We start from the raw sequence: 23,999 nt of genomic DNA, 5'->3' as shown, positions 1-23,999 counted from the left end.
TTTGACTTTCAAACCAGAGATGAATATCCTTTTATGGAGAAAGAGATAATGGGATTTTTCCCTGCACCGAAGCCTGCTTGGAGAGGGAGAGAAACACATCCACACCATAAAAGGGCATCTGGGCAAGCACAAGTGCCACTCCTATCACCTGTGAGATATGAGCCACCTCTGTGTTGTTTACTGATGCTCTCACATTTCTGCTAACAAGTCAGTCGATACAACAAAAGCCACTTCAGAATTCCCAGACATTCAACACTAATTGTCACAGAAGGGGCAGTGGAGACTGTCAGCCTCTGCAGGACTCTCAGGCTGCCATGGCCTCGATGCCTTTATTCTGGCTGTTACATCTCTAGGACAACATTCTCCCAGAGGAATAGAGTGTTTGTGGGCTCATCAGCAAACGTGTGTGCACATGCGCAAAAAGAACCATCTTGGCAGCTGGGAGTCTTGCACCAGTGGAAGGGGAAGTCTCTAGTCCTGCCAAGACTGAACTCCCCAGTGAATGGGATTTTTGGGAAAGGGCAGAATGTGAGGGTGGATCAGGAAAGGAACACCCCTATAAAAGGGGAGTGGGAGGTGCTAGGGAGATGTGAGCCTGGAAACCAGGAAAGGGAATAACATTTGAAATGTAAATAAGAAATAACCAATTTAATGAAGATGGAATAAAAAAAGACACTCCTTCTGGAAGAGGAGAATGTATGATTTCTTTTCAGTATCTGTGGGAAGACTTTGGACACCTGGGCAAATGTGGAATGACCTATAGATCCTTGGAAACATTTGGATAGTTCCAGAAACTCCTGGAAAAGTGGAAGATCCAAGATCTCTATGGTAAGAGAGGAAGGTTTATATGAACCTGGAATGTGTGAGGAAATTACCTGTCCAAGTTTGTCAGTAGAAGAGTCAGCAGAAGGTGGGCCAGGCACAGTGTGATCTTCTTTGAATCTTCACTGTTCTCCCCAGTACTGTGTTTTGTAGATGTTGCAGGCACTCTGGCTAGCAACTCGTCAAAGTCCACATGTTCTTCAAACTTAGTAGACATAACCCGGGTTTTTTTTTTTTTTTTCTTTTTTCACCTTCCCAAGAATGGGCACTAAAGATGAGGCCACTCTTTTTCTAGTAGCAAGATGTAAGCAGATGTTCTGGTATCCCTGGTCTTCAGCATCGAGATGTATTAAAAAATTAAAACACTTGTTTTATGTGTTCCCACCACACCTGGTATTTACAATATGTGTCAAAAAATCCAGACTCACCCCTAGTTAAATACTTCTTTAGTTGTATTAATACGCAGCCCGTGGAATCTATATTTCAATTTCTCCTTCCCATTGTCTCTAGCTTGCTGTCTATTTTATATTTACTTCAGATGTGAACTATTATTTCATGTTACAGAGCATCATGACTGATAATGTTAATTTTAGTTCTGTTTTAATTACTCTGTTCCTCATGCACTGAGTTCTGTGTGTGAATATGAATTTCTGACTCATTATTTTGTCTCCTTAAATGATTCTTCTGTATCATTCTTTTTCAAAGTCTACTTTTTAACTTTTAATTATCTCTGTGTGTCCGTGTGTGTGTGTGTGTGTGTGTGTCTGTCAGTATACACATATGAGAACGATGTCAAAGAAAGCCAGTAGGGGGCGGTAGATCCCCTGAAGCTGAAATAACAAGTGGGTGTGGGTCAGAGGACATGGGAGCCTCAATCCAAACTCAGATCTTCTGTAAAATCAGTTTGCATTCTTAATTCCTATGTCGTCTCTGTGGCACCCTTTTAACATTTCTTCAATTAGTCCAGTTGGTTAGTAATTCCATTAGATGTTGTCGGGGAAAAACAAAACTTTTTAAAAGTTTTATATTTAATAGGCACTTTTTTCTTTTGAGCACAGAACTGGAACATTCGAGTTATTTATTTCGGGAGTGAACTTGTGCCATTCTGTCTGTTTTGTAGTGGGCGTGATTTCCAGTCTAACCACAACTGTACCTTCTGTTTTGATTCTCTGTTCTTTTCCTTGATTTATTTTTTTTCTTTCAAGATTTTTTCAACTTCCAAGTTCTTTATATATTCATATTAATTATGGATCTCTCCCAGCTCAGCTTTTAACTCTCATGAGTACTGATGACAGTGTCTGGCTATACCTTGTTTTCAGCACCTAGGATAGCTCCGGGGTCTCAGCAACATTAAGTGTTTGTTAAACAAAGGGGCTTTTTATTCTTATTTTCCAGATGAGATGCCTCAGTCAGAGAAAGGTTATGGTAACGGAACACACTGGGATTCTTAACGTGGTTTCATAGAGACTTAATGAGTTGAAGAGAGAACAGGAGAGCCTAGGTTTCTTAGATTTCTTCGTACAAGGACTTTGCCACAGAGGATGAAAGGTAACACATTCAGTATGGTGAGAACAGGTCAGATTTAGGTTATTGCAACTCAGTGTGGATCTGCTAACATCAGCCCCTCCCTGGTTGTGTGGCTTGCCTGGAAGAGAGTTAAGACAATTGTACATTGAATTCTGTTCTGACATGCAATCATAAATGTTGAGGAAAATAATCTTTCTATGATTGTAGCAATAAAATTTTATTTTTCTTGTGTTTATTATATTTTATTGTATTTATTGTATTTTGTTGCACTTTATGTTTGATACAAGATCTTACAACGTATCTTTTGCTTGCCTGTAACTTGTTTTGTAGACCAGGCTGATTAGAAAAGAATCCTTAAAAAACATTTTTAGGAGCAAGTAAAAGCAAGCCTGGTTATTGCCCTGCCTTGATGGACCTTGCCCTGGGGAACCATGTTAATACAGTAATGTGTGGAAAATACTGATTAACTGTTATTGATCCTCTTCTATGACTCTGCCTGGAAGGAGACAAAATAAAGCTCACAGCCACCTTACAGCCAGGCAGAAGCAAGTACTGAAATTGAAATCTTGAAAGAAGAGAGTAGGGACAAGAGCTTGTCTCCTGAATCCGTGTGCATATTCCAGGACGCAAAAACTAGCCTATAGTAATAAAGGCATCATAATGGTTTGATTATGCTTCACCAATGATTGTCCCAAGGCTGACAACCTAAGTTTGATACACAGGACCCACATGGTAGAAAGAGAGAGCTGACCCTCATAAGTTGTCTTTTGACTTCTGTGTGTGTGTGTGTGTGTGTGTGTGTGTGTGTTTGTATGTGTGTGTGTGTGTGTGTGTATGTGTGTGTGTGTGTGTGTGTGTGTGTGTGTGTGTGTGTATGTGTGTGTGTGAGAGCTTACAGTTTAAAAATGGACAATTTCCTAGACAGGTACCAGGCACCGAAGTTAAATCAGGAACAGAAAAACCAGTTAAAAAACTCCGTAACTCCTAAGGAAATAGAAGCGGTCATTAAAGATCTCCCAACCAAAAAGAGCCCAGGCCCAGACGGGTTTAGTGCAGAATTCTATCACACCTCCATAGAAGACTTCATAGCAATATTATCCAAAATGTTCCACAAAATTGAAACAGATGGAACACTACCAAATTCCTTCTATGAAGTCACAATTACTCATACATAAACCACACAAAGACCCATCATAGAAAGCAAACTTCAGACCAATTTCCCTTATGAATAGCGACGCAAAAATACTCAATAACATTCTGGCAAACCGAATCATAGAGCACATCAAAACAATCATCCACCATCATCAAGTAGGTTTCATCCCAGGCATGCCGGGATAGTTTAATATATGGAAAACCATCAGCGTGATCCATTATATAAACAAACTGAAAGAACTAATCCACATGATCATTTCATTAGATGCTGAGAAAGCATTTGACAAAATTCATCACCCCTTCATGATAAAAGTCCTGGAAAGAATAGGAATTCAAGGCCCATACCTAAACATAGTAAAAGCCATAAATAGCAAAACACTTTCTAACATTAAACTAACTGGAGCGAAATTTGAAGCAATTCCATTAAATCAGGGACTAAAAAGGCTGCCCACTATCTCCCTACCTATTCAATATAGTTCTTGAAGTTCTAGCCAGAGCAATCAGACAACAAATGGAAATCAAGGGAATACATATTTGTAAAGAAAAAGTCAAAATATCTCTATTTGCAGATGATATGATAGTATATTTAAGTGATCCCAAAAGTTCCATCAGAGAAATATGTCAGCAAATTGGCTCGGTATAAAATTAACTCAAATAAATCAGTAGCCTTCCTCGACACAAAAGAGAAACAAGCCGAGAAAGAAACTAGAGAAATGACAAACTTCGTAATAGACCCATACAATATAAAGTACCTCGGTGTGACTTTAACGAAGCCAGTAAAAAATCTGTACAATAAGAACTTCAAGACTCTGAAGAAAGAAATTGAAGAAGACTTCAGAAGACGGAAAGATCTCCCATGCTCATGGATTGGAAGGATTAATATAGAAAAAATGGCCATTTTTCAAAGAGCGATCTACAGTTCAATGCAATCCCCATCAAAATACCAATCCAATTCTTCAAAGAGTTAGACAGAACACTTTGCAAATTCACCTGGCATAACAAAAAACCCAGGATACCTAAAAGTATTCTCAACAATAAAAGGACTCCAGGGGGAATCACTATCCCTGAACTCAAGCAGTATTACAGAGCAATAGTGATAAAAACTGCATGGTATTGGTACAGAGACAGACAGATAAACCAATGGAACAGAATTGAAGACCCATAATTGAACCCACACACCTATGAGCACTTGATTTTTGGCAAAGTAGCCAAAATCATGCAAAGGAAAAAAGACAGTATTTTCAGCAAATGGTGCTGGTTCAACTGTAAGTCAACATGTAGAAGAATGCAGATTGATCCATGCTTATCACACTGCACAACGCTTAAGTTCAAGTGGATCAAGGACCTCAAAATCAAACCAGATACACTCAAACTAATAGAAGAAAAACTAGGGCACAATATCAAACACATGGGCACTGTAAAAAGGTTCTGAACTAAACATCAACGGTGTATACTCTAAAATCAAGAATCGACAAATGGGATCTCATAAAACTGCAAAGCTTCTGTAAGGCAAAGGACACTATGATTAGGACAAAACGGCAACCAACAGATTGGGAAAAGATCTTTACAATCCCACAAAAGATAGAGGACTTATATCCAAAATATAAAAAGAACTCAAGAAGTTAGACCACAGGGAGACAAATAATCCTATTAAAAAATGGGGTTCAGAGCTAAACAAAGAATTGACATCTGAGGAATGCTGAATGGCTGAGAAACACCTAAAGAAATGTTCAACATCTTTAGTCATAAACGAAATGCAAATGAAAACAACACTGAGATTTCACGTTACACCAGTGAAAATGGCTAAGTTCAAAAATTCAGGTGTCAGCAGATGCTGGTGAGGATGTGGAGAAAGAGGAACATTCCTCCATTGTTGGTGGGATTGCAGACTGGTACAACCATTCTGGAAATCAGTCTGGAGGTTCCTCAGAAAATTGAACATTGAACTGCCTGAGGATCCAGCTATACCTCTCGGGGAATATAACAACAAGATGCCCCAACATATAAAAAGGACACATGCTCCACTTTGTTCATAGCAGCCTTATGTATAATAGCCAGAATCTGGAAAGAAACCAGATGCCCTTCAACAGAGGAATAGATACAGAAAATGTGGTACATATACACAATGGAATAATACTCATCAATCAAAAACAATGACTTTATGAATTTCGTACGCAAATGGTTGGAACTGGAAAATATCATCCTGAGTGAGGTAACCCAATCACAGAAAAACACACTTGGTATGCACTCATTGATAAGTGGCTATTAGTCCAAATGCTTGAATTATCCTAGATGCACAGAACACATGAAACTCAAGACAGATGATCAAAATGTGAATGCTTCACTCTTTCTTTTAAAGGGGAACAAGAGTACCCTTGGCAGGGTATAGAGAGGCAAAGATTAAAACAGACACAGAAGGAACACCCATTGAGACCCTGCACCACATGTGGCCCATACATATAAAGCCATCCAATTAGACAAGATGGATGAAGCAAAGAAGTGCAGGCTGACAGGAACTGGATGTAGATCCCTCCTGAGAGACACAGCCAGAATACAACAAATACAGAGGCGAATGCCAGCAGCAAACAACTGTACTGAGAACAGGACCCCCGTTGAAGGAATCCGAGAAAGGACTGAAAGAGCTTGAAGGGACTCGAGACCCCTTATGAACAACAATGCCAAGCAACCAGAACTTCCAGGATCTAAGCCACTACCTAAAGACTAAACATGGACTGACCCTGGACTCTGAACTCATAGGAAGCAATGAATAGCCTAGTAAGAGCACCAGTGGAAGAGGAAACCCTTGGTCCTGCTGAGACTGAACCCCCAGTGAACATGATTTTTAGGGGGAGGGAGGAAATGGGGAGAGGAAGTGGAGGGGAACATCCATAATGAAGGGGAGGGGGAGGGATTAGGGGGATGTTTGCCTGGAAACCGGGAAAGGGAATAACACTCGAAATGTAAATAAGAAATATTCAAGTTAAAAAAAAAAAAAAAAAAAAAAAAAAAACTCTGCCCAGATCAAAATCTTTAAGTAGTGGTCTCATCTACTAAAGTTATTTAATAGCAAGCATACTTTACCACTCTTTGCAATTAAGAATGGTGGTGAATGTAGAGAACACTATAAAACAAAGTTATGGTTGTTAAAGTTTGTTTCAAGACAGCCAGAAAGAGCACAGTGGTTTTGTTTTCTTTCTTTCAAAGACTATGCACCTTTTTGAATGAGCGCTTGGGATCCTCAATTACCTCTTTATTATCAGAACTTTCTTCAGACCCAGAGTTCTTCTCAGTGTTGCCTTGTCTTCTTGGTTACTTAGGCTTTAGATTATGGCATTCTTCATGGATGTCACTGCTGTATAGACCAAGAATTTATCAACTTCTGATGGGTGGTTAGACTTGGGCCTCAATTGTTTTGTCCCAAACCTACAAGGCAACCCATTCCCCTTGAAATAATTGACAAATGGACACTTGTAGGGAGCGGCGCGGCAAAACAAAATTGGTGCAGACAGCCAGCCCTGTTTGAATGTAAACAACTTACCTCGAATGCACAGTCTTGTCCCATCTTCAGGGCAGCTGTATGATTTGGCGCCCTCCTGTGGTGAAAAATAGTAGTGTGCATGCTCGGGTTTTGGACCTGGTGTCAGTTGGAGGGTAATATGCTAATGAGGGGGCGATACCATGCTGGTGAGGTGATTTGTTCTCTGCCAATCCCTGGAGGACAAGTAGTGGCGTGATAGTGGGATAACAGTGGGGTGATAGTGGGGTGACCCGTGCCCCACCAATCCCTGAGACATTATTAGCATACTGTTGTGTATATAAGGTGAGCGACTTTGCCACTCAAGGTCCCTGTATCAGCAATGAAGGTGTCCTGCAATAAAGGCTGTTTACAAGGATCTGACGGTGTTGCGTCTTCCTAGCTGGACGAGGTGGGCGCTACAGTCACTTACCCCATGAATCATTTGGGTTGCATAGTGAAGCTGGGCCATATGCTGGGCAAAGGAATGGCTGCCAATAGGTACCACTCAGTTATACCAAAAAGTGTGGAGAAAAACATCTGTGTAGTACATCCTTCCTGAGACAGCCCTTATCTCACTGACAAGTCTCTCCACACATTGGGTATGACAAAGCCCATTTAATCAATTTCCAGGATACATAAGTTCAACAGGAAGAAGTGCATGGGGTGTGTAGTGATGGACTGGTGCTGATTGCAAAGGCAATGAGAGAAGGATAAGGGAGGAAGCATTCTCCAGGGAACTCAGTGAATTTGGCAGTTGCAAAGCATTTGACACACAAGCCCTTCTCCTTTCACAAAGAGTAATTGACACAATTGACCCTCATCTCCAGAAACACAGAGCAGTAAGCAATTCGGAGGATTCTTGTAGATGAGAGATATTAATTTTTTAGTACTTTAGAGCGTCAGTTACATCAGAGTCAAAGTCTTTGTCTGCAGTCACAAAACTCAAAGCTTAGAAAATATTTTTTCTCACATAATTTCATAGCTAATATTTTCTCTCTTAAAACTAGGGGATTTTTCAAAGTGTGCTAAGCACTGAGCCAAGTGTCCAAATATTTACAATAGAAGGTGGAAACATGTAGTCCTGGCAAAATTGAAGCTCAGGCAGAATATTTACCTTGGGTTAAGTTCAGTTTCACATGCTGTATAAGCTATCATTCAAACGAAGGAAAGGAAATACTTGAGTGAATCTCGATTTTTACCCATTCTTATCATTAACTAGTTATCAACATTATACAGAAAAACTGATCAACCCAATCATCTGTATGCTTTCCTGATGCCACAGGTATAGTCTCTACAACAACCCTGTGTGTGTGTGTTGGGCTCAGATTATTCTCTGATCGCAATTATGAATGTTCAAACCCACACAATAAAGGTATCTTTTCTTCAAAACTCATCAGTTTTGAAGATAAAGTAAAATCAAATAATCATTGGATAAATAAATGATTACTGGTTTACATACATAAATTTAAAGGCAGGGAACATCTAGATGTCTGCATAATAATGATGTGGCCAGAGACGCACCTTAAGAAGTGTAAACTGAGCCATGCAAGAGAAGAAGGATCAACCAAACAGGACCATAACCCTTCATGCTGCATCGTTCAATATGGCAGCTGTTATCTGTAACTTAATACTTCCTGTCTCTTTATAGAATATGTTTTCTTAGTGAAAGTATCACTGCGTAGGCATTAAGTTTCTGTTTTCTTAATATTGTTCATGATATTCTATCAATCAGACTATTGATTTAAATTTTAAAAAAGAAAAAAGAGGTGTTGTCTTGATATGTATTCCAGGCTAATGTGAAATTCCTAATTCCTCTTCCTCAGTCTCTTAAAGGTGAGTATTCAAAAAGCAAGACATGGTGCCTGGCTTGATAGAAATTTCTTCCAATCCTTTCATCACAGCATCTTAAAATTTCACTAAATTGCCTGTATTTCTGTACACATAGTATCTATACAGTTCATTCCTCTTTGCTCACTTTTGCATCGGGCAGCTGCTTTGTGTTTGCTTGGTTACTTACACGGAATGCTGTTCAGTTCCAGCAAAGCCTTATCTGTTTTCAGATATCATCCTTCTCTTTTGTCTATAGTTACACTCTGTTTTTCACACTGTAACTTGTAAAGTAACTGTTAGCACTGTGGTGGTGACTACTTCTCATCTTGTTCACATTGTAGCCTTATATGTAGACTGAGTATGGACTGCAAAGTTCTTATCATTATGTTTACCATCCTTAACAATCCATGCTCTCTCGTGTACTGAGAAGCTCCAGTGTTCAGTTTACTGTGGCTCCTTTGTGATTCTGTGTGTCCCTTCCCATTATATCTTCTGAAGTTCAATCTCATGTCTCTCAGGTATTGGAGATGTGGCAAATTCATTTTTCTCCTAGACTGACATCTTTTCCCTTCAAATGACATAACCTTTTCTGTTTTGAAGGGGGTATATGTCTTTGCTGAAGTTTGGGTTTTCTTGTCAAAAAATACTTTTTCCTGACATGGGTAGAATAGGAGATACCACCAGCCTATTAGGTTCTCTCTCTATACACTTGATATAATGGGATTCCAGAGATATGTGAATAGATCAGTCGCATGGTTGATCCACAAATCAAATGTGAGTTTCCGTATTTCCAAATTATAAATACACATGTTACCTAGGTTTCCAAATACCATATAAGACACCCACACACACATACACATACACATGAACAAGCACTCAAATATATGCCACGTACACATGTGTGCCTATACATTCATGCAAAACACAGACAGGGAGAAACAGAATAGAGAAAGTGCACATGGAGATTGTACATGAATTAAAATGTTAGTATAAACAACAATGCAGTGTAACAGTGTTTGTTTACATCCCATTTCACCATTTGGTCACTTAAAGATGTGACTAAGAAAAAAATGTATTCCCCATGAGTTTGCTTGTGTGTGAAACAAGTTAATTTCCCAAATCACTTAAGTTGATCTGGTGTTGAATGCTTGTCAGCTACATGGGTCATGAGCATGTGTGCATGTCTACCCACAAACATTTCAGATTTACCTTTGTGTACACTCCGTTTTGGGGGATTTCTCATCATCATATATAATTTTCACTTCTATTCACTAATACATCACTAGACTAATTTTCTATTGGGGATAATGAAAAAGACAGTTCCTCAAACAACAACAACAAAAAAGCAAAACAATACATAGTTTCTCATAGGAGCAGAAGACATAGTCAGGTATACTAGCTTATAAGATCTATTAGACTAGATCTGTACCCATTAATGCAAAAGTTATAAAAATCTAAGTATAGAGAACATGAGACAGACATAAAGCTCTGACAATTATGAAGCAGGAGGTCTGTTGTACATACTTGACCTCTCAGTGGACTCTGCTCTTGTAGAAAAATTGCTGGAATACAGAGGATTCTATTGTGATGAATTTCACACTTATTTTGATGTACTGTAAATATTTCTCCATATTCAATTAAAACAAACAAACAAACAAAAACAAATAAACAACCTTCCCACAGCTAACACAGAAAATGAATACTTTTATAATTTGAAATATTTTTAATACCTTCCTTTTCATTAGTAGTTTCTGTATTTGTATAGGTACCTCTCTAGCTAGAGAGTAAGGCCTTTCCTCTCCCAGTTAAATTTCCAGAAAATCAAATCAAGAACCAGATGTAATAATTAAATTTAAATTTGTGCAATAAAAATGATTCACGAGAAATCCTAAGGCTGCAGGACAGATTGACACATATGCGCACCTTAGCCCACATCCCTGATGCAAGGAGAAATTGAACAGTGCTTCTGGAAACTGGTATATAGCAACAGTCAGCCACCTGTACCCAAAATTCTGGTCTGTACCGAGGACTTCACTGAATGGTCAAACAGTTCCCTGTACCCAAATTCCATAGGGGAGAGAGCTGGGCCCTCAGGAATCTGGATATTCCTGAGAAGTCAGAGGAGAGTACCCACCTTCCCACCTTAATGACTCAAGAGGGTATTGCACAGTGCCAACTTTGCCTATGGAGGGCAAGGACATACAGGAATAATCAGGGTCATGATCATTTGATTCCTGCCTGTGCCTAGAGTTGGAAGTATGTCTCCAGGAGTGCCTACACACATGAGAACAGAACACCTGTTCGCAGCAAAGGCTGAAAGAAAACAAGAAAAGAGTTCTACAACAGTGCTGACAAACAGGAATACAGCAGGGTCAAGTCACTCTCAGAAGCAGCAAGACAAGCGAACACCAAAGAAAATCCAATGACTACGGGAAGGCGAAGAAACCTAAGTTACAAAAAGCAGTAGGCAAAGAATCCTAAGTAACAAAAACCAATAGTACTTGGCATAAGCAGAGCCCAGTTATCATACCTAAGAAAATACTGAATATTTAAACACACCAGAAAAGCAAGATTTAGATTTAAAATCACATTCGTTGAAGTGATGTAGGACTTTGAGAGAAACCTAAAGAATTCACTTAGAAAAATGCAGGAAAACACTAGTGAACAAGTAGAAGGCCTTCGAGGGGAAACACAAACATCCATAAAAGAATTACAGGAAACATGACCCAACAGGTGGACAACTTGAAAATAGAAATAGAAATAATAAAGAAAGAAAAAAGTTGACAAAGATAGAGATAGAAAAACAAAGGAAGAGACAAAGGGCCGTGGATACAAGAATCACCAACAGAATGCAAGAGATAGAAGAGAGAATCTCAGAGGCAGGAGATTCCATAGAAATCATTGACAATTGATGAAGATAATGGAAAACAAAAAGTTCCTTGCCCAAAAGGAAATTCAGGACAAAATGAAAAGTTCAAACCTGAGTTTCATAGGTATAAAAGAAAGAGATGACTCCCAACTTAAAGGGCCAGTAAATATCTTCAACAAAATTAAAAAAGAAAAGTTCCCTAACCTAAAGAAAGTGATGCCCATAAACAAACAAGAATCCAACAGAACTCCAAATAGATTGGGGCAGAAGTGAAATTCCTCCCATCACATAATAGTCAAAACCCCAAATGTGCAAAACAAAGAAAGAATATTAAAAGCAGTAAGGTAAAAAGGTCCAAGTGACATATATAGTCAGACCTATAAGAATTAGACCAGACTTCTCACCAGAGACTTTGAAAGTGAGAAAATCCTGGACAGATGTCAAATAGACCCTAAGAGATTACAATTGCCAGACCAGGTTCTTGTATCCAGTAAAACTTTCAAGTAACATAGACAGAGAAACCAAGATATTCCATGACAAAGCCAAACTTATGAAATCTCTTTCAGCAAATCCAGGCCTACAAAAGATCATAAATGGAAAACTCCAACACAAGGAGAGAAAATACATCATACCAAAAACAAGAACATAATTTCCTTGCAATGAAATGAAAAGAGAGACAAACAAACATAATTCTACCTCTAACTAGAAAAAAAAAATAAATATCTCTCCACATCAATGGACTCAATTCCCCAATGAAAAGACACAGACTCACAGAATGGACACATAAAGAGTATTGAGCATTTCGCTGTAGGCAGGAAACACACCTCAGAGACAAAGACGAATACTACCTCAGAGCACTTGTCTGGAAAAAAATTTCCAAGAAATTTGCCTGAAGAGGCAAGTTGAAGTTGGATTATAATATCAAATAAAATTGACTTTCAACTAAAAGTCTTTAAAAAACAGTAAGGAAGTACATGGATTTCTAAGGAGGATAAGGAGGATCATCTCTTCATAGTGATCAAAGGAAAAATCCACTAAGATGAACTCTCAATCGTATGTATCTAAACTCCAAATGAAAGGGCACTTGCATTCATAAAAGAAACCTTGCTAAAGTACAAAACATATATTGCACTTCACATGATAGATAATAGTAGGAAATTTCAACACCCCACTCTCATCACTGGAGAGATCATGGAAACTGAAATTGGACAGAGATGTAGAGAAACTAACAGAAGTTAAGAAAAAAATTTATTTATCAGATATTTATAGAACATTCCATCCTAAAAATATAGGATATACATTATTTTCAGAACCTCATTGAACCTTCTCCAAAATTTACCATATAATAAGTCACTAAACAGGCCTCAGCATATGCAGGAAGATAGAAATAATCCCATGCATTCTATGAGATCACCGCACACAAAGACTGGTCTTCAACAATAACAATAATGACAGAAAACTCTCATGTACGTGGAAGTTGAACAATGCTCTACTCTATGACAACTTGGTCAAGGAAGAAATAAAGAAAGAAATTAAATACTTCTCAAAACTTAATGAAAATGAAGATAAAACATTCCCAAACATACGTGACACAATGAAAGCTTTGCTAAGAGGAAAAGTTATAGCTCTGAATGTTTAGGAGTAGAAACAGGAGACAGCCTATATCAGCAGCACACCTTAAAGCTCTAGAATAAAAAGAAATAAGTAAACCCAAGAGTTGTAGAAGGCAGGAAATAATCAAACTCAGAGCTGAAATGAACTAAGTACAAACATAAAGGACTTTATAATGAACCAACAACACCAGAAGCTGTTTCTTTGATAAAAAACTACAAGATATATAAACCCTTAGCCAGACTAACCCGTGGTCACAGAGACTCTATCCAAATTAACAAAATCAGAAATGAAAAGGGACACACAACAACAGAATCTGAAGAAACTCCAAAAATCAGGAGATTCCACTATAAAAGTCTATATACAAGAAAACTGGAAAATATGAAGGAAATGGACAATTTTCTAGACAGATACCAGGTAGCAAGGTTAAATCAGGATCAATAAACTATCTCAAAGATAGTTTAGATAGGATAGATAAATCCTAAAAAAATAGATGCAGTTATTGAAGCTCTCCCAACCAAAAAGAACCCAGTGACAGACGAGTTCAGGGCAGAATTTTATTAAACATTCATAGAAGACATCATACAAATATTGTGCAAACTAGTATACAAAATTGAAATGGAGCACTACCAAATGCTTCTATGAAGCCACAATTACACTTATACCTAAACCACACAAAGACCCAACAAAGAAAGAGAACTTCAGACCAATTTCCATTATGAATATTGACACAAAAATACTCAATAAAATTCTTGCGAACTGAATCTAAAAAACAATCATCCATCATAATCAGGAATGCAGAGATGTTTTAATATACAGAAAACCATCAGTGTTTTCCAACATGTAAACAAACTCCAAGGTAAGGACACATGGTCATTTCATTAGATGCTGAGAAAGCATTTGACAAAATTCAACAACCCTTCAGTGTAGGGAGCATTTCGGTAAAACATAAATGGTGCCGACATCCAGTCCCGTCAGGTAGTAAACGATTTATTGCACATGGGCAGGCTTGTCCCATTGCCAGAGCGGCTGTAGGATAATGAGGTTGTCCGGCACCCTCCTGTGGTTATCAAAGGTTCTGCACATTAGCGTGTTTTGCACCTGGCGTCAATTCGACAGGATGGTAATATGCTAATGAGGAATTCATGCTCTACCAATTCCTGAAGGAAAAGTGGCAGGGTGATAGTGGGGTGATTCATGCTCTTCCAATCCCTGAAGGACAACTAGCATAGCCACAGCCTGTTGTGTATATAAGGTGAGCACTTTTGCCACTCGAGGTCCCTGTATCAGTAAAGAGGTGGTCCTGCCAGAAAGGCTTTAGAGGAGAATCTGACCATGTGTTGTCTTCCTTGCCAGACGAGGTGGACCAGAAACTTCAGAATAAAAGTTGTGGAATGATCAGTAAATGAAGGCCCATTTCTAAACATAGTGAAAGAAATATACAGTAAACCTCTAGATAACATCAAATTAAATGGAGAGTAACTTGAAGCAACCTCACTAAAATCAGGGACTAGACAAGGCTGCCCAACTCTCTCCCTACTTATTCAAAACAGGATTCCATGTCATAGCCTGAGAAAACAGACAACAAAAGGATGTCAAAGGGATACAAATTGGAATGTAAGATATCAAAATATCACTATGTGAACATGATATGATTGTATACTTAAGTGACCCCAAATGTTCCACCAGAGAACTACTTAACCTGATAAATAACTTCAGCAAAGTGTCAGGGTATAAAATTAACTCAAACATAGCAGTAGCTTCCCTCTCCTCAATGGATAAACAGGATGAGAAAGAAAATAATGAATTCACACACTTCACAATAGTCCCAAATAATATAAAATATCTTGGTGCAAGTTTAACCAAGCAAGTGAATGAAATGTATGACAAGAAGGTCAAGTATCTGAAGAAAGAAATTGAGGAAGTACTCGGAAGATAGAAAGAGCTTCCATGCTCATGAATTGACAGGATAAATATAGTAAAGATGACCATTTTGCCAAAAGCAATCTACACATTCAATGCAACCTCCTTCAAAATTATGATTCACTTCTTTAATAGAGATAGAAAGAGTAATTTGCAAATTCATTTGGAATAAGAAAAAGCCAGGATAGTTAAACTATCCTCAACAATAAAAGAACTTCTGGGGGAATCATCATGCCTGAACTCAAGCAGTATTACAGAGCAACAGTGGTAAAAACTGCATGGTATTGGTACAGAGGTAGATGGATAGATCAGTGGAATAAAATTGAAGACCTAGACATGAACACAAAACTATCACTTGATCTTTGGCAATGGAGATAAATCCATCCAAAGGAAGAACCAGCATTTTCCAAAAATAGTGCTGGTTCAACAGGAAATCAGCATGTAGATGAATGCAAGTTAACCCTTTTTTATGACCATGTACAAAGCTTAAGTACAAGTGAATCAAAGACCTACACATCAAACCAGATCCACACAAACTAATAGAAGAAAAGGTGTGGAAGAGTCTTCAGCACATGGGCACTGGAGAAAATTTCCTGAAAAAAACACACATGACTTACGCTATAAGATCAAGAATTGACAAAAAGGACTCCATAAAATAGCAAAATTCTGTAAGGCAAAAGATACCATCATTAGGAAAAAACTGCTACCAACAGGTTGGGAAAATATTTTTACCAATCCCATATCTGATAGGGTAATATCCAAAATATACAAAGAACTCAGGAAGTTAGACTCTAGAAAGCAAAAATACACTATTAAAAATTGGGTACAGTGAATTACAAAACATTCACAGCTGAAGGTTATTAAATAACCAATAAAAAACTAAATACATGTTCAATATCCTTAGTCATCAGGGAAATTAAAATCAAAACAAATCTGAGATTTCCCCTCAGTCCAGTCAGAAGGGCTAAGATATAAATCTCAGGTGACAGCAGATGCTGGCGAGGATGTGGAGAAAGAGGAACACTTCTGCTTTGTTGGTGGGATTGCAGACTGGAACAACCTCTCTGAAAATCAGACTGAAGTTTCCTCAGAAAATTGGACATAACATGATTGAGGACCCAGCTATACCTCTCTTGGGCATATACCCAAAAGATGCCCCAACATACAACCGAGAAATATATATGCCTGTGTTCATAGCAGCCTTATTTAAAATAGTTAGAAGCTGGAAAGAACCCAGATGCCTTTCAAAAGATTAATGGATACAGAAATGTGGTATGTCTACAGAATGGAATATTTTTCAGCTGTAAAAAACAATGACTTCATGAAATTCTAGGCAAATAGAATGAACTAGAAAATATCATCCTGAGTGAGGTTACTCAATTACAGAAAAACACACTTGATATCCATTCATTGATAAGCAGATATTAGGCAAAAAGCTTGAATTACCCATCATGCAATACACAGACCACATGAAACTATCTTTACAAAGGTAACCAAAATACCCTTGGGAGGGAATAAGGAGGCAAAATTTATAAAAGAAACTGAAGGACCTGTCGTTCAGAGCCTGGCCCACATGTAGCCAATACATATACAGACACCAAAACTAGATAAGATGGATGAAGCTAAGAAGTGCTAGCTGACAATAACTGGATATTGATACCTCCTGAGAGACATAGCCAGAATATGTCAAATACAGAGGCAAAGGCCATCAGCAAACTACTGAACCAAGAATGAGACCCCAGTTGGAGGAATTAGATAAAGGATTGAAATGGATTTGCAACCCCATAATAATAACAGTGCCAAACAACCAGATCTTCCAGGGAACAAACCACAACAGAAAGACTATACCTGGACTGACCCATGGTTCCAACTGCGTATGTAGCAAAGGATGGCCTTGCTGGGAAACAATAGAATGAGAAACAATTTTTTCTGACATGGTTTGTCCCCCAGTGTAGGGGAATGTGTTGAGGTGGTGGAGGCATGTGTTGGTATGTGAACTCCTTATAGAAGAGTAGGGGGAAGGGTTAAGGGGATTAAGGACTGGAAACCTGCAAAATGGAATAACATTCGAAATGTAAACTGGAAATATCCAAAAATGAGAGAGAGAGAGAGAGAGAGAGAGAGAGAGAGAGAGAGAGAGAGAGAGAGAGAGAAACAGACAGACAGACAGACAGACAGACAGACAGAGAGGAAGAAGAAGAAGAAGAAGAAGAAGAAGAAGAAGAAGAAGAAGAAGAAGAAGAAGAAGAAGAAGAAGAAGAGGAAGAGGAAGAGGAAGAGGAAGAGGAAGAGGAAGAGGAAGAGGAAGAGGAAGAGGAAGAGGAAGAGGAAGAGGAGGAGATGGAAGAGGAAGAAGAGGAAGAAGAGGAAGAAGAAGAAGAGGTTGAGGAGGACGAGTAGGTGGAGGGTGAGGAGGAGGAGAAGAAGAAGAAGAAGAAGAAGAAGAAGAAGAAGAAGAAGAAGAAGAAGAAGAAGAAGAAGAAGAAGAAGAAGAAGAAAAAGAAAAAGGAGAAAAAGAAGGAGTTGAAACAGAAAGAAAACAAAACTTTAATTCTTCCCCATTCCCTCTCGTCCTCAGCTGTTGTTTAGGCAGTCATGTTAGTGAGACGTTATAAGTGTAATTGGTGGTATTACTTTGAGACACCATCTCATAGTAAACTTTAGTCTCTTACAATCTCCTTGCCCCCTCTTCTGTAATGTTCCTCATCCTTAAATCAAGTGACATTTTGTAGATAGAGCCATTGAGACAGGACATGAAATTTCTATCCTGCATTTTGAATGGCTGGGATTTTTACTTGATCTTTTTTGTAGAGACTGAAATTAATTCTTTATATAAGGACACATGGCTATGATTGTTGTTAGGTATGATACTAGCTTAAGTAAGTAAGTGGCTGTACATTCTCCCCCATAATCACAGCTTCAATAGCTTTATACATGTGGCTAAATTACCAGTACCGTCCATGTTCATTGAACGGGACAAGCAAAATTAGAGAGATGTTGGCTATCACCATGTTATTTATGCCACTGCACTGCCCTTACGGTGTTCCTGCAATGTTGATCATTGTGTTTTACAGGCATGATGTGAACAACACTTGAAACTGACAAGACTGATGATTGTAATTACATGTTATACCAGAAATATGACCTGTGTCTGGCACATCATCCTGTATAAGAATATTGGCTCTCTGATAGGCAGGAGAATGGTAAATTAAATTTCGTTTTAACATATCAAAAGGAAATTAAACTTTTTCCTGCTGTAGCATGTTTAATTAATTGAAGCAAAAAATGTATTTACTTGATGTAGTGGAAATATCATTTAACAATATAATCCTAACTCCTTTTAAATGATTAAAAGTCACATGTAGTTGATAGCTGTCATACTGTATAAAATAGGCATCAGGATTGGGACAATGAAATAATCTCTGTTTTATGCAAATGCATAGTAATAATGAACAAAATTATGTACCAAGCTTCATGCTGTAGGTAACTTATTACATGTATTCAATTGTATATAAGATAATTTCATATTAGCTAGGTGTCTCGTGCATAATATTTATGATTAAACTACTAACTAAATAATAAAATAAGCCTACTAGATTTACCAACTGGACATGGAAAACAAAATATATTAGAATAATCAAAAATATTTCTTAAAAGCAAAATGCTGAAAACATTTTATATATAAAAGCAGCCTCGAGCTATATGGCACCTTAATGACTTATATTGTGTTCCAGTGAGGTGGCTGAGCAGAAAAAATTTTTATGCCATGAAAAACAAAGAACCTAAGTTTGATACCTACACATATAGGTTTGGAAGACTTCCATATGCCCTATATGACCCGAACACATAAAAGCTTACACAGACTATTAATAATGAGACTAATGAGAACAAAAATAATAAGAAAAAGAAAAACACAAAACTCTAGGAACATTTTAAAAAAATAATGTATTGTATTGGCCTTAAAATGGGAAATTCAACACATTTTCTTAGTAGATTAACTATTCAAAGGAAAATAAAATGCTTCTACTTCATTCTAAATGAGAGCAAAAGCACATGAGATGGATGTTGTAAAGAACGAGAGAACTGCAAACTGTAAAATTAATATAGTCGTTGGAGAGGAAAGAAACAGACACTATCCCAATGTTCTACAAGTAAATACATGAAAGATTTACTGCATAATATTAACATATTTAATCAAACACATATTACGGTGATAAAGGAAAAAAACTGGAAAAAATAATGCATGAAAGTAGTCTCAGCGCCTAGAATGTGGCACGATGTCTCAAATTAAAAGATACCATGAAATACATGAGAAAGTGATAAATAGGTTGATTTTATTATGGAATAAGTATTGTAGTATTAGCTTAGTGGTTAAGAACACTTACTGCTCTTTAGAACAAACACGTTCAGTTTCCAACACCCATGAAGCCACTTGCAACCAGCTGTAAAGGCAGCTCCAGGGGATCTGACATCTCCTGGTCTCCCCAGGTGCCTGTGTCCATGTGCACAAATCTATACGTAGAGATTGACACATAACAGATCATTAAAATAAAAAAGATTCATGAATGTATTTTCTGCACATTTTATGAATACTAAGCATTCTACATATGCAAACACAATTGATGCAAAGCAGTAAGAATGGAAAAAATTGTAAATAGTATGAAGAATAAATTAGGGAATAATTTCGGTAACAGTTCAGTAAGCAAAAACGCTAAACTTCACGATTTAATTGCAATGTAGTGTTAAAAAGAAACTAGCATATGAATTTGTGAGTGAAAAATTTTTTTATTCTTTTTTTTCGGAGCTGGGGACTGAATCCAGGGCCTTGGCTTGCTAGGCAAGTGCTCTACCACTGTGCTAAATCCCCAACCCAGAATGAAACTATTTACAAATTATTTTATTTATTTACATTCTGGCATTGTCCCATGTCCCCTCCCATAGTTCCTTATCCCATTCCAGCTCTTCCTCCCCTGATTCGAAGAGGATGCTCCCCATACCCTGCCAGGCACCATAATCCCTGTGGCCTCAAGTCACTCAAGGATTAGTCCAGACCAGGCAGTCCTCTGCTATACGTGTGTCAGGGCATCAGACCAAATTGTGTATCCTGCCTGGTTGGTGGCTCAGTGTCTGTGAGATCTCAGCGATCCTGATTAGTTGCGATTGCTGGTCTTCCTATAGAGGTTGCCATCCCCTTCAACTTCTTCAATCCTTCCCCTAATTAAAGAACTGACAGTAGTCAGAGACTGATATATTTTTTAAAATATATGTACCATTTAATTTTGAATGGTATAATATGGGTTCTCATATAAAATTGATGGTAATATATATTTATTATAGTCTTCTGAGATGGAAATTTGGCAGTATTTATACAAGTATTACATTACTTAACAGCCTTGACATCATTCCAACAATGTGTTTTTTAATTTATACAAAATAAATGTAAATAATCACCATTGAGTACTGTGCCTGAGTTAGTTTTCATGCTGATTTTCTGTAGCGAACATTAGCTAATGAAAATGAAAATAATCTGAAAGGCACAATTAGGTTATTATTTAAAAAATGAGTATACTACCATTTATTAAATGCATGATATTCCATGAAGAAATTCCCCATGCACATTTATTCAAGATACATTGTTAAATGAAAAACAAATAACAGAATATTTCATTGTGTAATCAAATGCCCTGGGTCCTGCTAAGACTGAACCCACAGTGAACGTGATTTTTGGCGGGAGGGCAGCAATGTGGGGCGGACGGGGAGGTGAACACCCATAAAGAAGGGAGAGGGGGAAGGGGAATGTTGGCCCATAAACTGGGAAAGGGAATAACAGTAGAAACGTAAATAAGAAGTACTCAAGTTAACAAAAAAAGAAAATGAAAAAAATGACCTGTTCTGTCCCATGGTAAGAAGAAACTAGCCTACAACTTCTGTTCTTTCCAGATTCTTCTCTTGTCCTCTTCACCTCTTCAGATTGCTTTCTTATGTTACCTATAGTCTCTAAGTTATTCCTCTCTACATTTCTTCTCACCCCAGATCTTTTTGGCTCAGTTCTACTAAGCTCAGTAATCCTTAGCTCAAACAGGAGTTTTCACCTCAGCCCTTCTCCAGCTCAGTCCATCTGTCTCTGTACTTCCAGTTCAGCCCTTCTCTCTCAGTCCTCCTGTTTTTCTTCTCTTTCTCCTCAGTGCTTAAACATATTTCACAATACATGATCATGTGTTACTATGTTCATTACAAGTTCATATGAAAGATCAAAGCATAAATTGAAATATAATTTACAACTGAGAATTTTTAAATGAATATACCTCAGGAGTAATTATCTGGCTAAACACTCATCACCAGGGTCAGCTCTACAGGTTCACTGAAGATCCAAAACCATAGTTGATAGAGAAGTTATTTACAGATAAACCCATTCAGTATCTTATCATCTGTCCTTGCACCTCTAACAAATCATTTGTTCTCTTTTTATGACTCTTGATAACTGTTTTGCAACCTCTTGGAATGTGTTCTTAGTAGGAGAGGATTTGTTTACAATCTCAGAACAATTAACTGGCGACACTTGGGAGACTGGTAGGGTTGTCATTGCAATTTTGACTTTTAGAAAGATACTTATAGTAGTCGCACTATAAAAGAGCTTAATACCCATTGATAGAATTTTAGGAATTATTGTAGGATCATTATTAATACTAAAGATTCATCTATGTGTCTGTACAGCATCACTATGGGACAGTACAACTTCGTAGGCCTGCAGAGATCTGCTCTAAAGTGGTGTGCTCTTACTCAATGATTGTTCTATATGTCTAATAATATCAACAGGAATAGTATTTCAATAGCACGAAACTTTCCCAAAATGAATCCCTTACAGACTTGCTTAATAAGGGCAAACCAGTTGAGGATTATAAAATAATAATAGGCTGTAAATCTCAGGATGATCACCTGCTATTAATTAGCTTGTCCTGTTATTGCTCCTGACACTTTCTTCTCAGTCCCACATGGTATCTTCTCCAAAACTGACAATATGATCCATCACAAAACAGGCCTCAACAGATACAAGAAGATTGAATTAATTCCATACAACCTATGAAATCACTACAGACTAAGAATTGACTTCAATAACAACAAGTACAACAAAAGACCCACATATACATGGTAGGTGAAGAATCATTTACTCAATGAGAACTTGTTCAACGAAGAAATAAAGAAAAAAAAATTATAGACTTTTTAGAATTTAATGAAAATGAGGCATAACTTGGGAACACAAAAAAGCAATGCTAAGAGGAAAACTCATAGCTCTGAGAGCCTCCACAAAGAAACAGGTGCTATGATACACTAGCTGTTTGAGAGAACACCTGAAATCTCAGTACCAAAAAAATCCAAATACACCAAGAGGACTAGACAGCAGGAAATAATCAAACTCTGGATTAAAATCAACCAAATAGAATCAAAAGGAATTATATAAAGAATCAACAAAAGCAGAAGCTGGTTCTTTGAAAAATCCAGAAGACAGGTAAATCCTTAGTATTCAAATTAAAAATAACAAAATCAGAAGTGAAATATAGATATAACAATAGAAAATGAGAAAACTCAAAAAATTATCAGATCCTACTACAAAAGCCTATACAGAACAAAACGGGAAAGTAAGGATTAAATTGATAATTTTCTATTCAGATACAAGGTACCAAAGTTGAATCAGGATCAGATAAACCATTTAAATACTCCCATAACTTGTATTGAAGTAGAAGCAGTCATTAAATGTCTCCCAACCAAAGATCCCAGGACCAGAAATGTTTAGTACAGAATTCTCTCAGGCATTCATAGAATACCCAATACCATTATTCTCCAAACTATTCCACAAACTAGAAATAGAAGGAACGCTATACAATTCCTTCTCTGATGCCACAGTTATGCTTATAACTAAAGCAAACGATGACCCAACAAAGAAAGATAAATTCATACCAAGTTATTCATGAATTTCCCTGCAAATATTCTCAGTAAATTTCTTGCAAGACAAATGCAAGAACACATGAAAACAATGATTAATTATGAACAAGTAGTCTTCATCCCAGATATACAGGGATGGATTAATATACAGAACCTTATAACCAATCAGCCTAATCCACTTCAAAAACAAATTCAATGAAAAAAACCAGCAATCATCTCATTAGATGCTGAGACAGCATTTTATAGAACCTACCCCTTCATGGTATAATTCTTGGAAATATCAGAAATTCAAGTACCATACTGAAGAACAGTAAAAACAATATACAGCAAACCAGTGGCTAACATAAAACTAAATGGAGAGAAACTTAATGCAATTTCACTAATATCAGGAATTAGACAAGGACACCCACTCTCTCCCTACCTTTTCAATATAGTATTTGAAGTCCTAGCCAGAGTAATTAGACAACAAATGGAGGTAAAGAGATACATATTGCAAAGGAAGTATTCAAAATGTCAGTATATGCAGATGATGTGGTAGTTTATTTAAGTGGCTCCACAAACTCCACCAGTGCACTTCTAAGCCTGATAAACAACTTTAGGAGAGTGGCAGAGTATAAAATTGATTCAAACAAATCAGCAGCCTTCTCTGCTCAAAAGAGAAAAAGGCTGAGAAAGAAATTACGGAAATGACACACTTGACAATAGTCAAAAAACATACAAAATACCTCAGTTTGACTTTAACCAAGCAAGTGAAAGATATATATGACAAGAACTCAAGTCTCTGAAGAAATAAATTGAAGATCTCAG

Source organism: Rattus norvegicus, chromosome Y, assembly GCF_021556685.1.
Source record: "Rattus norvegicus strain SHRSP/BbbUtx chromosome Y, alternate assembly SHRSP_T2T, whole genome shotgun sequence".
Classification (NCBI taxonomy): domain Eukaryota; kingdom Metazoa; phylum Chordata; class Mammalia; order Rodentia; family Muridae; genus Rattus; species Rattus norvegicus.
This window is presented reverse-complemented; position numbering follows the sequence as displayed.